Source organism: Papio anubis, chromosome 7 (assembly GCF_008728515.1).
Source record: "Papio anubis isolate 15944 chromosome 7, Panubis1.0, whole genome shotgun sequence".
NCBI classification, from domain to species: domain Eukaryota; kingdom Metazoa; phylum Chordata; class Mammalia; order Primates; family Cercopithecidae; genus Papio; species Papio anubis.
Window position 1 is genome coordinate 123,033,063 of NC_044982.1, and position 16,518 is coordinate 123,049,580.

Sequence of the window (16,518 nt, forward strand, 5' to 3'; positions counted from 1 at the left end):
TCACTTTACATGCACTCACTTTTTGGGGGAAGTGTATATTCCTATGAATTTTGTGATATGCATTAATTTACACAACCACTACCACAATCAGAACTGCTAATTTAAAACTCTTAGCAACTCCTGTGGCTGGGCATGGTGGCACATGCCTATAATCCCAGCAGTTTGGGAGGCCGAAGCAGGAGGATCACTTGAGCCCAGAAGTTTGAGACCAGTGTGGGAAACACAGTGAGACCCTGTCTCTATAAAAAGTAAAAAATTAGCCAGGTGTGATGGCACACACCTGTAGTCCTAGCTACTCAGGAGGCTGAGGTGAAAGGATCACTTGAGCCTAGGAGGTCAAGGCTGCAGTGAGCCGAGATTATGCCACTGCACTCCAGCCTGGGTGACAGAGTGAGACCCCGTCTCAAAACAAAGCGAAAAAAAAAAAAAAAAACCGACAAAACCTCCTTGTGCTACTCCTTTATGGTCATACCCTTCCTTTCCTCCTACCCTGGCAACCACAGATCTGTTCTCCATCACTCTAATTTTGTCATTTTGAGAATGTCATATAAATGGGATCATACAGTAATCTTTTGAGATTGGTTTTTTCTCACTCAGTGTAATTCCTTAGATTGTTGTGCCATCAATTCATTAATTTTTATTGCTAAGTAGTATTCCATGGTGTATTCATTTTCTAGGGCTACCATAAGAAACTACCACGTGGCGGGAGGTGGAGGAGGGGGGGTCTTAAAACAACAGAAATTTGTTTTCCCACAGTTCTAGAGGTTAGAAGTGTGAAATCAAGGTATTGAAGGTTCTAGGGAAAAATCCCTCCTTGCTTCTCCCCAGGCCTTGGTGCTGCTTGGAGATGCACTGCTCCAGTCTCTGCCTCTGTTGGCACATGGTCGTCACGTGGCCTTCTCATAAGGACACCAGTCATTGGATTTAGGGCCCACCCTAATCCAGTATGACCTTATTTTAACTAATGATATCTGCAGAGACCCTATTTCCAAGTAAAGTCACATTCTGAGGTTCCGGGTGAATATGAATTTTAGGGGAATACTATTCAACTTGATACACGTGGTATGGATGTACCACAGCTTGTTTAACGATTCACCCATTGGAGGACATCTGGGCTATTACAAATAAAGCTGCTATAAACTTTCTCATATAGGTTTTTATGTGAACATGAGATTATCTCTGGGATAAATGCTCAAGAGTGCAATTGCTGGGTTGTATGGTAGATGCATTTTTGTTTTTGTTTTTGTTTATTTTTCGAGCACCAGTGCCACTTGCCAAGCACGTTTAATTTTTTAAGAAACTGCCAAAATGTTTTCCAGAGTGGCTATACCATTTCAAATTCCCATCAGCAATGTACGAGTGATCCAGTTTCTCCACAACCTTGCCAGGACTGGGTGTGGTGGCGTTTGTACTTCAGCTATGCTGATAAGAGATTCTGCATGAGATCTCATTGAGGTTTTAATTTGCATTTCCCTAATGGCTGATGATGTTCAGCATTTTTTTCATGTGCATATTTGCCATCTGTATGTCCTCTTTGGTGAAGTGTCAGTTCAAGTGTTTTACTCATTTTTAAAGTAGGGTTTTTGACTTCTTACTGTAGAGTTTAGAGAGTTCTTTATGCAGCTGGAGGTAAGTCCTTTGTTGGATATGTGATGTGCAGGTATTTTCTCCTACTCTGTATAGTGTCTTTTCATTCTCTTAACAATGTCTTTTGCAGAGCACTTAATTTTCATGAGCTCTAATTTATTGATTCTTTCTTTTATGGATTGTACTTTTGGTGTCATGTCTAAGAACTCTCTGCCCTAGGAGATATTCTTCTATGTTTTCTTCTAGAAGGTTTTACATGTTACATTTAAGACCATCCATTTTGAATTTAAATATATAAACATTACATCTCTCTCTATAGACATGTCTATGTGTCTATCTCTATGTGTAGATAAGCTTTAGGTTAAGGTTCTTTTTTTTTTGTCTGTGGATATCCAGTTGTTCTGATATCGTTTATTGGAAAGGATATCTTTTCTCTTCCAACATTTTTAAGCTTCAGTGTGGTGGGGTAAACAGGCACTTCAGACTGATTTTACTGCTAAGGAAGCTGAAACCCAAGGAAGCTGGGGGACTGGTTTGAAGTCACACTGTAAGCCATCAACAGATGGGGGCTAACATCCGGGTTTTCATGGTCCAAGTGCATTCTATTTTAAAGGTGAGAAAACTGAGGCTACTTAGTGCCAAAACAGGCCCTCCCTTCCCACTAGGGGCCACCTTTTTTGTTTTGTTTTGTTTTAATCAGTTCCCAGGGGGCCACCTTTTGTGAAGCAAGTGGACAGGCAAGCAAACAATTAAAAACGAAAGTTCCACATTTTGGCAGTAAAACCTTCATCCCTGCTCCAGTGCCTCCATCTCCACGTGAAACTCTTTAGAGCAGGGAGGGTTTGATTGGTTGGGTGCCACAGGGATCAAGCCTGGATCAGAGGAGTGGGTCCTAAATGGGAAAATCAGGTTCAGGGGCAGATTGCAGGGGTCTCTTCCTTGGCTTTTAGAGCTTGATGACTTGCTGGGGAGCCCTGGCAGAAGGCCCTGTGAGCCCTGCCCTGGCATGCGGGTGTGTTGGCAGCATTTGGGGATCATTGCTGTGGTCCTGGGAACAGGCTTTTAGCTTAATGGAACCGAGTGTCTTAAAATGGCAACTCATCAGTTAGCTTTCATTTTGTTCCTTTCTTTAATGTATCTCCCTCTAGGGATGAACCACATTGATGTAAATGCTGGGTGATTTTTCCCCCATTTTTAAATTTTGGGGACATAGAGGTGATTGTCGACTGTAACAACCCAGCCGAAACCAATACAAGTATCTCTTTCCTTCATTGAAAGAAAGAGGCTTCCAATAAATCTTGTAAAATGGCAGTGCTTGTGCCCTTTTCTGAGAAGGATGCTGGGGAGATGTGCCAAGAGCTGCCGAGAGATCACCCAGCAAGTTATTGGCTTCAGGGCACCGAATTTCCCACAAAATAACAGAGAAGCTGGGGTGAATAGGGACAGGGACCTGACCCTTCTCCATTACTCATCTGAGGCCCAAGCCTCTCTCTGGGGAGGGATGCTTGGGGCCTCAGCTTTCTGGATGGTTCCTGGGAAAGTGTGGAGTCAGGAGGCCCGAGTTCTCGAAGCAGCTCTGCCAGGGACTGGCTGTGTGGACGGAGGCAAAACTCTTCCCTTCTGTGGGTCCCCTTGGGTCTGACATGAGGGATTAGATGAAACTAGGGGTCTCATGTCACCCCAAATTCTGTGGTACCCACAACATCAGGGCTTGTCTCCATCTTGGCCACAAAAATTCCCTTTCCTGTGCATGAATCTCCTGGCCAGGTACTTCTGACCTGGAAGATGTGAACACATATTTGCATGTTGGCCGCCTCTACAAAGAAAGTCCCACAGTTTTGTGGGGGATACAGAGGGTCTTTTCAACATCAAATAACAAGTTCTGTACCTGGGAGGAGTGAGGAGTCAGTTCACATCACAAGCCTCAGCTGCATAGCTGTCCTGTGAAGCAGGTGTTGGTTAAACACCACATCCAAAGAGGCCCATCCTCACACTCATCTTCCTGCTAAGCCTAGTCTGTGTGAGAGGGAGCTGGAGGCTGCCCCTGTGCAGATGGACCCTCTCTCGTAGCCACTTTCCCTCTCTGGGCCCCAGGCTCCTTATCTGTGAAAGGAGAGGGTTGGACCAGCTGGTCTCTGAGGCACCATCTGTGGATAGCTCATGATCGTCTGTCTTGTTCTAGACATGCCCCCTGACTTAGGTCGGGTTCCCTGAGAAATAGACTCTGAGGTGGAGATTTCATGCAGCAAGATTTGTAGGGAGTGCTCTTGGTATCAACACCTGGAGGAAGTGAAGGAAGCAAAGGGAGCACAAAGAGAAGTTGGGCTGCAATGCGGTTGCAACCAAGGCCTCAGCCAGTCCCATGGGGTGCTCTGCAGATGGCCCTGCAGAATTGCCCTGCCTTGAGGCAAGAGGGCCAGGCCTTTGAAAGCACCTCTTCCCTTTAGCCAACTAACCAGGCATTGGAGGTGGCTGCCCTCAGGTTTGGGGTGTATCCTTGAGCCAAGTGGCTCTCTGTGGCTGAGGATAATTCTAGAGAGTGACTTGGGAATGAGTGCCTCAGTCCTGAAGGGGGATCTGGGCAGCATGCTGTAGCCTTCAGCACATCCCTCCTCCTCCTTTCCCTCTAAATACCCCAGCCTGAGATACATCCCTTTCTGTGTTAGAAAATCTAGCCCAGATTTCTGTACTTCTGACTGTCAGCTGCTTCCAGGTTGGACCAGGGTCTGAGCAGCATTAGGACTTGCCTCTCTGCTGCCTCCCTTCTTTGGTTTGCCTGGGACCTGTGCTGTGCCAGAGAAGGTGGAGGTGGGGGTGAGTTGCTCAGCAGGGCCCTGGAAGGCAGGAAACGTCTTGTGTTCTGCGAACATGGCTGAGTACCAGCTGTGTGCAGGGTACTGGGCACAGTGCTACTGTGAGAGGCTCAGGACCCAGATTAGGAAGATCTCTGGCTGAAGGGAGTTTGTATGTGACCTGACTCTTCTGCAGTTCTGTGCCTCAATATCTCCTTCTTGGGGCAGTGATAGGGCATCCTTAAGAACCACAGCCACTTCCCTGGGATGTGGATCCACCTACCTGATGGCTGCAGTCCCCCAAGCTTGGACAGTGCATAATTTTAAGAAGGATCTGGCTCTCTCCTCCCGCTGCCCGAGATGCTGAAAGGAAAGAAGGCCAAGGGAAAGAAGGTGGCTCCGGCCCCTGCTGTCGTGAAAAAGCAGGAGGCCAAGAAAGTGGTGAATCCCCTGTTTGAGAAAAGGCCTAAGAATTTTGGCACTGGACAGGACATCCAGCCCAAAAGAGACCTCACCCGCTTTGTGAAATGGCCTTGCTCTATCAGGTTGCAGCGGCAGAGAGCCATCCTCTATAAGCGGCTGAAAGTGCCTCCTGCCATTAACCAGTTCACCCAGGCCCTGGACCGCCCAACAGCTACTCAGCTGCTTAAGCTGGCCCACAAGTACAGACCAGAGACAAAGCAAGAGAAGAAGCAGAGGCCGTTGGCCCGGGCTGAGAAGAAAGCTGCTGGCAAAGGGGATGTCCCCACTAAGAGACCACCTGTCCTTCGAGCAGGAGTTAACACCATCACCACCTTGGTGGAGAACAAGAAAGCTCAGCTGGTGGTGACCGCACACGACGTGGATCCCATCGAACTGGTTGTCTTCTTGCCTGCCCTGTGTCGTAAAATGGGGGTCCCTTGCTGCATTATCAAGGGGAAGGCAAGACTGGGTCGTCTATTCCACAGGAAGACCTGCACCACTGCTGCCTTCACACAGGTGAACTCGGAAGACAAAGGCACTTTGGCTAAGCTGGTGGAAGCTATCAGGACCAATGACAACGACAGATGCGATGAGATCTGCCGTCACTGGGGCGGCAATGTCCTGGGTCCCAAGTCTGTGGCTCGTATCGCCAAGCTCGAAAAGGCAAAGGCTAAAGAACTTGCCACTAAACTGGGTTAAATGTACACTGTTGAGTTTTCTGTACATAAAAATAATTAAAATACAGATTTTCCTTCAAAAAAAAAAAAGAGGGATCTGGAATCCTTCCCCCAAAGACTCCACCAGGCCAACGGCTGCCATTGAGCTATCACCTTTGCCTCAGCATCAATGGGAAGTTCAATTTACAGCCTGTGGCTTTGGAGAGACTTTGTGACAGAAGCCATCAATCTCTGCATTTCAAATTTATTTTATTTTATTTTATTTTTCCAGCCTGAGCGCCTGTTCTGCTATGAACTCTGTCTAATCACCTTGCAGGCAGTTGAAGGAGAGTGGGTGTCCCCTTGATCTATGGGGTTTATGTGCATAATTTCCTTTAATTCATCTCAGACGGGTTGGAGAGCCTCGGTTGAGAATGATTTTCAAAGTCTCTCACTGAAGTTCAAAGATGCATTTCTCCAGCTGAACCAGTAAATTACAGGAGCAACTTGCCATGAATTTCCAATGTGGAGCCATTCCTAGGTCCTCTCAGGGTGCAGGCTGCTCTCCCTCATTCCCTCCTGCCAGTGGAGGTGGAGGCTGTGGCCTGGTGTCTGGAGAGCATCTCCTCCCAACGTTCACTGAACTGTTTATCCCAACCCACTGGTCTTCCTGGCCCCCGACTCTGCTGACCCTCCTGTTCCCTGTTTCAATCTTGTCTCAGACCTGTGCTGATGCCTCATTTTTGGGGGTGGGGAGCTTCAGGTCAATTGTCACTCTGGTACAGACAAAACCTTGATCCTGAGTGTATGTCTTCACACTTTATTTGTCTGTATGATTAATGCAATTTCTGCATCAAGACTGTCAGTCATTTTCTGATGTGATCTATGCAGCTCTGCTTGAATTGAATCAGCTCCTGTGTTATTGTGACAGTTTATTTGGTAAGAAAATGAAATAAGATGTGTAAATTAAAGTGGAGGTGTGCTCTGTGCAATGTGGAGGTTCCCAGGGCTCAGGTGGTCCCTCTGGGGGCATTTCCATTCTCAGTTCTTTCTCCTCCTCTTTTTCCCACTGCTTGCATTGGGCTCACAGCTCTACTGCCCTCTAAGCTCAGGTCTAAGAGATCAATGTGAAGATACAAAGCGATGGCTGAGGGAAGGTAAAGATGCTGGGATACTGTCAAGAGCCCAGCAGATAAAAAGTGAAAATGCACTGAGACTAGAACTCAGATTAAGCTTTGTGGTCTTAATGCAGAGGGCTGCAGAGAGCACGTATGAGTGTGTAGGAGGAGGCGTTAGAGCTCCAGATGAGAGGTTCATGGTAAAGAGAACATCAGGACTCCTTCCCTGTGCATTCCATGTGCTTCTGCCTCCCTCCTGCTCCTCAGCCCTCGCCATACAGGACCATTGCTGACCTAGGGTAGTAATCTTTTTCTTTTTCTTTCTCTGCATCCCTCCCCTCCCCATTCTCCCCTCCTCTCCTCTTACCCCCATCTTCTTTCCACACACACTCATTTCTCTCCAGCTCTGAGCTGGGCCTTGGGTGCACTGTTATTGCAGGAGGAAGGGGCAGCCTGTGCCCTGTGTGTGGCAAGGGTGCCCACAGCGTCCTGAGTTCCTTCGAGGAGAGGCCGATCTTGGGGTGAGATGGCAAATAAACACACACAAGATAATGCAGTGAGAAGGAGGGTGTGTGGGAGGTTCCAGGAGAGAGGAGGTGTCTCTGCCCGAACAGTCCTTGGCAGCAGTGGATCCTACCTGGCTGGCTTTACCTATAAGTAATCCCAATTAATCAAACCACCACTTCTCTCCTCCCGGAGGCCTGCCCGTTTTTCTTCTGCTGTGTCATTCCAGCTGCTGTTGTACAGGCCTCCGCCGGGAAAGCAAGGGCTTGCCCCTTGCTCAAGACCTCCCAGGTCATATTGCGAGAGTCATTTCCCCTGTAGCATGAGGACCAGAACTGGGAGGGGTCAGGCTGGGAGCAAGAAACCACCTACAGCAAGGGCAGGGATGACGTTTGTCCTCAGAAGTGGCCTGGTCTGGCCAGGCACAGTGACTCATGCCTGTAATCCCAGCACTTTGGGAGGCCGAGGCGTGAATCACCTGAGGTCAGGAGTTTGAGATCAGCCTGGCCAACATGGCGAAACACTGTCTCTACTAAAAGTACAAAAATCAGCTGGGCGTGGTGGTGCAGGCCTGTAATCCCAGCTACTCAGGAGGCTGAGGCAGGAGAATCGCTTGAACCCAGAGGCAGAGGTTGCAGTGAGCTGAGATTGCGCCACTACACTCCAGCCTGGGCAACAAGAGTGAGACTCTGTCTCAAAAAAAAAAAAAAAAAAAAAAAAAAAAGGCGGCCAGCTCATTCTCAGTCTGCTTTGCTCCCTAGGCATATCTAACTAACTGCTTCTGAGGTCTCAGGAGAAGGGTCGGTGGCCATTTCCTCACCAGGCGGTGGGTTTCTCTGGTTGGGGAGCCATCTTGGGGCCTCTGAAAGTTCCCTGGGATAGTCACTGGCAGTGTTGCCCTGCGTGGAGGCGCTGGTCAGCTTAGCTCCTGGCAGCGGGAGACGCTTGCTGAGCTGAATCCTCTGAAATGGCACTGTCTAATGTGGTAGCTACTGGCCACATGTGGTTATTTAAATTCAAATTAATTAAAAATAAATAATTCAAGGCTGGGTGTGGTGGCTTGCACCTGTAATCTCAGTGCTTTGGGAGGCTGAGGCGGGAGGATTGTTTGAAGCCAGGAGTTCAAGGCCAGCCTGGGCAACATGGTGAGACCCCCTTCTCTATTAAAAAAAAAAAAAAAAAATCCGTTTCTGGATGTAAAAGGAGATATATCATGCAAACACTAATTAGCACAAAGGAGGAGTGCCTAACTCACTATCAGACAAAAAGTTCTGTTAGGCTGAGTTAGAGACTGTCAACTCCACGAGGGCAGGAATTTTGTCTGTGGTGTTCACTGCTGTGTCCTTACCATCTGGAGGAATCCCTGGCACATAGCACTTGAGGAGTGCTAGCCTTGATGCTGCCACCGTCTTTCTGTGTGAACTTGGACACATTGCTTCCCCTCTCTGAGTCTCTTCATCCATAAATTGAAGGGTTGGCCTCATCTCTGGCATCCCTTTCAGCTTTAATGAGCTATCATCTTAAGTATCTAGTTGGCTGATTTCATTTATTTTATTCACAAGGAGGGGTCAGAGAGAGCAGGAGAGGATGAGGTGGCAGATTTGATTTTTGATTTCAGGTCTAAGTTAGCTGTGGCTCACCAGCACTTCCCCATTGCAGGGATTTGCAGGCCTTATCTCCTGCAGCCTCTCCTTTCTGCCTGTCCTTTGTCTACGATTTCCCGATATCACCAAACAGCTCCTTGGCCCTCCCTCGCAGATCTACAGGACTGGAAGCCCGGGCGGCGCATGAGGGGCTCCCTCCATTCACACAGCTTGGCCCTCCCTGCCTCCACTGTCCAGACCCAGCAGCAATTTCTCGCTTTGGATACCTTCTGCGTTCCATGGTTTAAGGTAAACTGCTGGAGCCTTCAACTTGAGTCCCAACTGCTTGTGCTCCTGTATGGCTGTGGGGAGTCCTTGGCAGGAAGTCCCTGGCAGTGGGGACTCTGTGCGGGCTGCCACCTCAGGACATCTGCCAGCAAGCCTCCGGGGATGGGCCCTGACATGGGGATGCTGCGTGTGCGGACGGAGGCCAAGCAAAGAGTTGGCAGTGGGGGTGGAAGGAAGCGCATTCTTGTGTTACTGGGGGACTCTGTGCCAAGAGGAGGAAAATAAATGTAATTACCTTCACTACTGGGATCCTGGCAGAGTGAGGGGCCAGCCCAGCCTGGCTCTAGGGCTCTTCAGGCTGAGGGTTTGGTCATGTTAGGAGGAGAAGCCTGCTTTATCTTCTCTCTCTCTTTTTTTGTTTTTTGTTTTTTGTTTTTTTTTTGAGACGGAGTCTTGCTCTGTCGCCCAGGCTGGAGTGCAGTGGCGGGATCTCAGCTCCGCCTCCCAGGTTCACGCCATTCTCCTGCCTCAGCCTCTGGAGTAGCTGGGACTACAGGCGCTCCTCACCTCGCCCGGCCAGTTTTTTTGTATTTTTTAGTAGAGACGGGGTTTCACCGTGTTAACCAGGATGGTCTCGATCTCCTGACCTCGTGATCCGCCCGTCTCGGCCTCCCAAAGTGCTGGGATTACAGGTTTGAGCCACCGCGCCCGGCCTATCTTGTCTCTTTCTTAGAGGCTTAGGACAGGGCCAGGGAGGGCACCCTAGCTCCCCTTTTGCAGCCAGTCTATCTAGGATCCACCCAGCTTGTGCTGATGGGGATGGGAAATACAATCCAGAGGGTGGAGAGATGATAGGTGGGTGCCGAGTTCCCACCTATGTGTGCCAGGCCTGGGGTTCAGCTGTGGTGTGTAAGTGACTGTGTGTGACAGGGGTCCTCCATCGCTTTGGGTTGCTGTGATTGCCACTTGCTCCCCGACACCGGTTCCTTTGTTGCCCTTCCTTGCCCTGCCCTATGCCCTGGAGCGGCTCGCTCTCGTGTGGGCTCACTTGCTTTCTGTCTTTGGGTTGGGTTTGGCCAATGGGAGACCCTGCGGGAGACTGGCAGGCGGGAGGAGAGGGAGGTTGAGGTGTCTCCCCCTGCCTGGGCCCTGGCAGTGGCTATGTCCTCACAGTCCCCCTCGCTCTCAGCTCCGGTTCTTGCCGGGCTCCTGCGAGCCTTCTGCTTCTCTCTTCTCTTTGCCCTTCAGGACTCGGCGTGGTGATGTCTTCCCACCACTGCAAAGTCCTGAGTGTTTTCACATCGTTTGTGGATTCCCACAGTCCCGCCCTGCCTTGATAAACAGGCCATTTCAGTAAACTCTGCTCAGCTAAATGCTTTTGAGAGAAATTCTGGTGGTCTCTTTGAGTCTTGAGCTTTTTTATTTTGTTTCATTAGGTCTGTGCTGTGGTCTGTATGAGTGATTTGGGTCCTTAGGGTAATGAGTCAGTGTATTTTTCTGTGACTTCTCTGACAGGGTAGTTATGTAGAGAAGGGAAGATGAAATGAGCCTTAGCCTAGCATTTTGAAAACACCCAGGGGAGGGTGAGGGCTACCACTTTCAAGAGACTTCCTCGTGTACCATGTGGGTCAGGAGAGTGTCTTACTCAGTGTCATAGTCAAAATATTTGACAATTAGCACATCATAGCTCCGACCAATCAGAATGAGGCACTGAGCCGGGTGCCTGGGCTGCCTTCCCACCTCTGCCTGGGCACACCCCTCCTGGGGAGGGAATGCTGACTGGCTGGGAGACCCTTGGCTTCCTTGAGTGCAGCTCACATTGGATGATTTTCTTTCTTACGGTCAATGGCAGAGGCTTGTCTTACAGGAAAAAAATGCAAAGAAAACAAGTTAATATGTATGTGATACCTCCAGGGGAATGGAGATGGCAGTGGGAGAGGAGGTGCCTGGAGGTTTCTGGTGAGGTGCACCTTGGAGTGGCCATTGGGAGGGACAAAGTCCCTCTCTTCTTACCTCTGGAGTGTAGGCAGCTGGTCGCCTAGGAGGGCGGCTAGTTCAGAGCAGGCTAGAAGTAGGAATGTGTGGCAGGGTTGACACTGTGCTCTGAATTCATCCTTGACTGCTAGTTTTTTCTTGCCATCTGTGACTTGCTTCTTCCCCTTGTCCTGGGGACTCGAGTCCAGCTCTTCCTGGAACCAGTGGCCCTGGAGATATTCATTGCTAGGAATTAGCTAGAAAGCAGAGATGTTGCCATGCTTGCGTTTCATTCTAACGTGCTTCCTGCTCCTGAGAGGAGGACATACTGCGGGAAGAATTCCAGGCAGGAATCTTGCCTTGGGAGGGTAGCCTCTCTTCCTGGGCCTCAGTTTCCCCAGATGATCTTGAAAGTCCCTCTCCCCTTTAAAATCCTGTCTCTATGGAATGCAGTTGGTTTTCCTTTGCGTGCAGGGGATCATTCCACCCATGCTTCCTTACGCAGAATCCTCCACACAACTGAGCTTTCATGTTGCAGGATACTTGGCCTGGGGTGGTTGGGAGGTGGGTGGTGGTAGAGCATCGAGATGATTCCCGCTCCTGCTCCCCTTCGCGATCAAACTTTGTTCCTCTGGTTCTAGAATCCTGATAAGTGGGTCTAAGAAGCCATCATTCCCAGGCAAGGCTGGGACTAGAGTGAGACAGGCAGGGCACTTAGGGTCAATATTTAAGGAAGCACTCACTCTCAGGTGCTGACCCTGCCACTGGACACCCTGAGAGTGAGCGATTCTTTACATTTGTTTGAATTAAGTTCCTATTTCATAACCAGGATATCGACATGAATGTAGTCAAAATATAGAACATTTCCAGGCCTGGTACGGTAGCTCACACCTGCAACTCCAACACTTTGGGAGGCTGAGGCAGAAGGATTGCTTGAACTCAGAAGTTTGAGACCAGCCTGGGCAACATAGAGAGACCTTATCTCTACTAAAAATTAAAAGTAAAAAATTAGCCAGGTGTGGTGGTACACATCTGTAATCTTAGCTACTTGGAAGGCTGAGGTGGGAGGATCACTTGAGCACAGGAGATGGAGGCTGTAATTATGTTCGCGCCACTGCATTCCAGCCTGAGTGACAGCAATGAAAAAAAAAAAAAAAAGCATTTCTGTCACCACAAGGATCTCTCCTGTTGTTCTTTTATAGCTTCACTCACTTCCCTCCAACCCTTACCCCTTCCTAAACCCCAGGCAACCACTAATCTGATTTCCATTTCTATTATATTCTCATTTCAAGAATGTTATATAAATGGAGTCCTATAGTATGTAACCTTTATGAATGGCATTTTTCACTTAGCGTAATTCTCTGGAGATTTATCCAGGTTGTTGAATTTATATAGTATTTTGTGGTATGATTGTATCATAGTTTGTTTAACTATTCACTCTTTGAAGGGCATCCAAGTTATTTCTAGTTTTTGGCTGTTACAAATAAAGCTACTATCAACAACATTCTTGTATAGGTTTTTGTGTGAACACACGTCTTCGTTTCTCTGGGATGAATGCTGAGGAGTATAATTGCTCATATGGTGCTTGCATATTTAGTTTTTAAAGACACTGCCAAACTATTTTCCAGACTAGCTGTAGCCTTTTACGTTCCGAGCAGCAATGCATGAGTGATGTAGTTTCTTTATGTCCTTGTCAGCATTTAGTCATTGTTTTGTTTTGTTTTTTAGCTACTCTAGCTGGGACATGTTTTTATTTTTTTTTTTATGTTTTACTTTTTTGAGACGGAGTTTTGCTCTTGTCACCCAGGCTGGAGTGCAATGGCATGATCTTGGTTCACTGCAACCTCCACCTCCCAGGTTCAAGTGATTCTCCTGCCTCAGACTCCAAAGTAGATGGGATTACAGGTGCCCACCACCACACCTGGCTAAATTTTGTATTTTTAGTAGAGATGGGGTTTCGCCATGTTGGCCAGGCTGGTCTCGAACTTGTGACCTCAGGTGATCCGCCCACCTCAGCCTCCCAAAGTGCTGGGATTATAGGCGTGAGTTCACCACTTCCGGCTGGGACATGTTTTTAAATTCACTTTGCCCATCTCATCCTCTCCTGTCCCTCAACTCTGATTTTGTTTTTCAATTTCTCTTTTAATTGGTGTATTTACACCATTTACATTTGATGTAATTATTGATACATTTTTCATTTGTCATTTTATTTTTGTTTTCTGTTTTGTTCTTTCTGTTTTTCTTTTCCCTCTTTTTCCTATCTTCTTGGGGATTATTTAATATTTTAAAATTCCATCGTGATTTATCTATAGTGTTTTTGAGTATATCTTTGCATAGCCTTTTAAATGGTTGCTCTAGGTATTTCATTATATACACAAAACTTATCACAGTTTTCTGGTGTTGTCCTTTTACCAATTTGAATGAAGTATAGAAACTTTATCTCTCTTTATGTCCCTTTAGACTTCCCCATGTATAATATAATTGTCTTAAATATTTCCTCTACGTAGATTTAATACAGCTTAACTTCAATAGTATACAAAAACTTTGTTCCTATGTAGTTCCAGTCTCTCCTTCTTCTTCTTTTTCTTTTTTTGAGACAGAGTCTCACTCGGTTGCCCAGGCTGGAGGGCAATGCTGTGATCTCAGCTCACTGCAACCTTTACCTCCTAGGTTTAAGCAATTCTCCTGCCTCAGCCTCCCCAGTAGCTGGGACTACAGGCGTGTGCTACCACACCTGGCTAATTTTTGTATTTTTTAGTAGAGACGGGGTTTCGCCATGTTGCCCAGGCTGGTCTTGAACTCCTGATCTCAGATGATCCACCCGCCTTGGCTTCCCAAAGTGCTGGGACTACAGGCGTGAGCCACCATTCCTGGCCTCTCCTTCTTCTTTACGCCATTAATTGTCATACGAATTACATCATACATTGTGTGCCCATCAACAGGTATTTGTAATTATTGCTTTTGGCGTTGTCTTTTAGATCATATAGGTAAAAAAAAAAAAGTTACGACAAAAATAGGTTTATACAGTCTTTTATAATTACCTAGGTAGTTACATTTTGTGATGTTCTTTATTTTTTACGTGAATTCAAGTTACTTGTTTAGTGTTCTTTTATTTCAGCCTGACAGACTTCCTTTAGTAGTTCTTGTAGGGGAGGTTTGCTAGTAATGAGTTCTCTCAGTTTTTGTTTATCCAGAATGTCTTAGTTTATTCATTTTTGTATAATAGTTTTGCTGGTTATAGAATTCTAGGTTGACTATCTTCTACTTTCAACATTTTGAAGACATACATCTTACCGCCTTCTGGCTTCCATAGTTTTGATGAGAAAACAGCTGATAATCTCATTGAGTTTCGTTGTACACGATGAATTGCTTCTCTTTTGCTGCTTTCAAGAGTCTCTGTTGGTCTTTGTCTTTTAACAGTTTAATTGTGATGTGTCTCTTTGCGATTATCCTACTTGGAATTTGTTGAGCTTCTTGGATGTGTAAATTAATGTTTTGCATTAAATTTGGGAAGTTTTCAGCTATTATTTCTCTCTATATTTTTTCTGCCTTTCCTCTACTCTCCTTTTGGGACTCCCATTATGTGTGTATTGACATGCTTCATGGTGTATTATGGCTTTCTGAGGCTCTGTCATTTTTCTTCATTCTTTTCTATTCTGACTAGATAATTTCACTTGAGCTATCTTCAGGTTTACTGATTCTTTATTCTGGCTGCTCAAAGCTGCTGCTGAGCTCCTCTAGTGAGTTTTTAAAGTTTTAAATTTTTAAGTCTCATTCTGTTGCCCAGGCTGGAGTGCAGTGGCGTGATCTCAGCTCATTGCAACCTCCACTTCCTGGGTTCAAGTTCCAGCCTCAGCCTCCTGAGTAGCTGGGACTACAGGCGTGCACCACCATGCCTGGCTAATTTTTTTATTTTTTGGTACTTTTAGTAGAGATGGGGTTTCACTATGTTGCCCAGGCTTGTCTCAAACTCCTGACCTCGTGATCCACCCAACTTGGCCTCCCAAAGTGCTGGGATTACAGGTGTGAGCCACCATGCCTGGCCTCTAGTGAGTTTTTTATTCTGGTTATTGTACTTATTGAACTCCAGAATATATGTTTAGTTCTTTTTAAAAAATAATTTCTGGCTGCTTTTAATTTTTTTTCTTCATCTTTAATTTTCAGAAGTGTAATAGTCATGCATCTTAGAATGGATTTCCTTGAGTTTATCTTGTTTGGGGTTTGCTTCTGAATCTGTAGGTGAGTGTCTCTTGTCAAATTGATGGAGTTTTCTCCCATTATTTCTTTAAGTACTCTTTTAGCCCTGATTTCTTTTTCTTCTGCTTTTTCTTCTTGCTCCTCTCCTTCTGATGACACAGATGTTATATATTTTGTTATAGTCCCATAAGACCCTGAAGCTGCATGTTTTTCAAGTCTATTTTCTCTCTGTTATTCAGAATGGGTAATTTCTGTTGTTTTATTCTCCAGTTCACTGCTGCTTTTCTCTGCCCCTCTATTCAGCTACTGAGTCCATCCACTGAGCTTTTTATTTCAGTTATATTTCTCCATTTTGTCCTTTATGCCTTCTATTTCTTTGCTGACGTTTTTTGTTTTGTTCGTTTGTTTCAAGCATGTTCATAAATGCTCAAAGAAACATTTTCGTAATGGTTGCTTTGAAATCTTTGTCAGATAATTTTTAACATCTCTGACATTTTGGAGTTGATATTTATTGATTGTTCTTTTTCATCCAATTTGATATTCTCCTGGCTTTTGGTATGGTGAGTGATTTTGTATTGAAACCTGGACATTTTCATGTTATAATATGAGACTCTGTATCTTAATTAAACCTCTGGGTCAACTGACTATGTCTGACAACTCTGGCAGGGGAAGGAGGTGGGGCTGCCTTGTTACTGGCAGGTAGGTATAGAAATCTAGATTCCCCACTTGTCCTCTGTTGACACCAAAGAGTGAGGGTCCCTACTTGTGCCAACCGAGCACGGGTAGGAGTTCCACTTCACCACCTGGTCTCCACTGACACTGCAGGGGGCAGTTTGTTACTAGCTGGAGAAAGTGAAAGTTTCAGCTCCTTTCTTGGTCTTCTCTGATACCACCAGTGAGTGTGTTGAGGTGCCTTGTACAATCTTGAGAAGACAGAAGTCTGGGCTTCCCTCTTGGCCTTTGCTTGTGGGCCCACAGTTGGTGTTTGGTTGGAGTTGAGTGGCTGTTATCCTCACCACCCCACAGACAGGATCTCGTTCTGTCTCCCAGGCTGAATGGCAGTGGTGCAATTATAGCTCATTGTAACCTCAAGTTCCTGAGCTTGTGTGATCCTCCCATCTCAACCTTCCAAGTATCTTGGACTACGGGCATGTGCTTCCATGCCCGGCTAAGTTTTTAAATTTTTTACAGAGACAGGATCTTGCTATATTGCCTAGGCTGATCTCAAACTTCTAGCCTCAAGTGATCCTCCTGCAAAGAGCTGGAACTCCAGGCATGAGCCACTGTGTCTGACTGAGTGGTTATTAAATAAATGTTTCTTGTCTTGCTAAGCTGCCCCTTTCCTAGTCCTCTGGCA

At 46.5% G+C, this 16,518-nt stretch overlaps 1 protein-coding gene and 1 pseudogene across 28 annotated transcripts in view; both read left to right on the forward strand.

The window, feature by feature from the left end:
* MEGF11 (multiple EGF like domains 11) overlaps window positions 1–16,518 on the forward strand; it is a 422,037-nt gene that overhangs the window by 75,863 nt on the left and 329,656 nt on the right. The window lies entirely within an intron of this gene.
* LOC108586743 lies at window positions 383–5,608 on the forward strand (annotated as a pseudogene). Its single transcript, XR_001904407.3, has one exon. The product of XR_001904407.3 is annotated as a 60S ribosomal protein L7a pseudogene (transcript).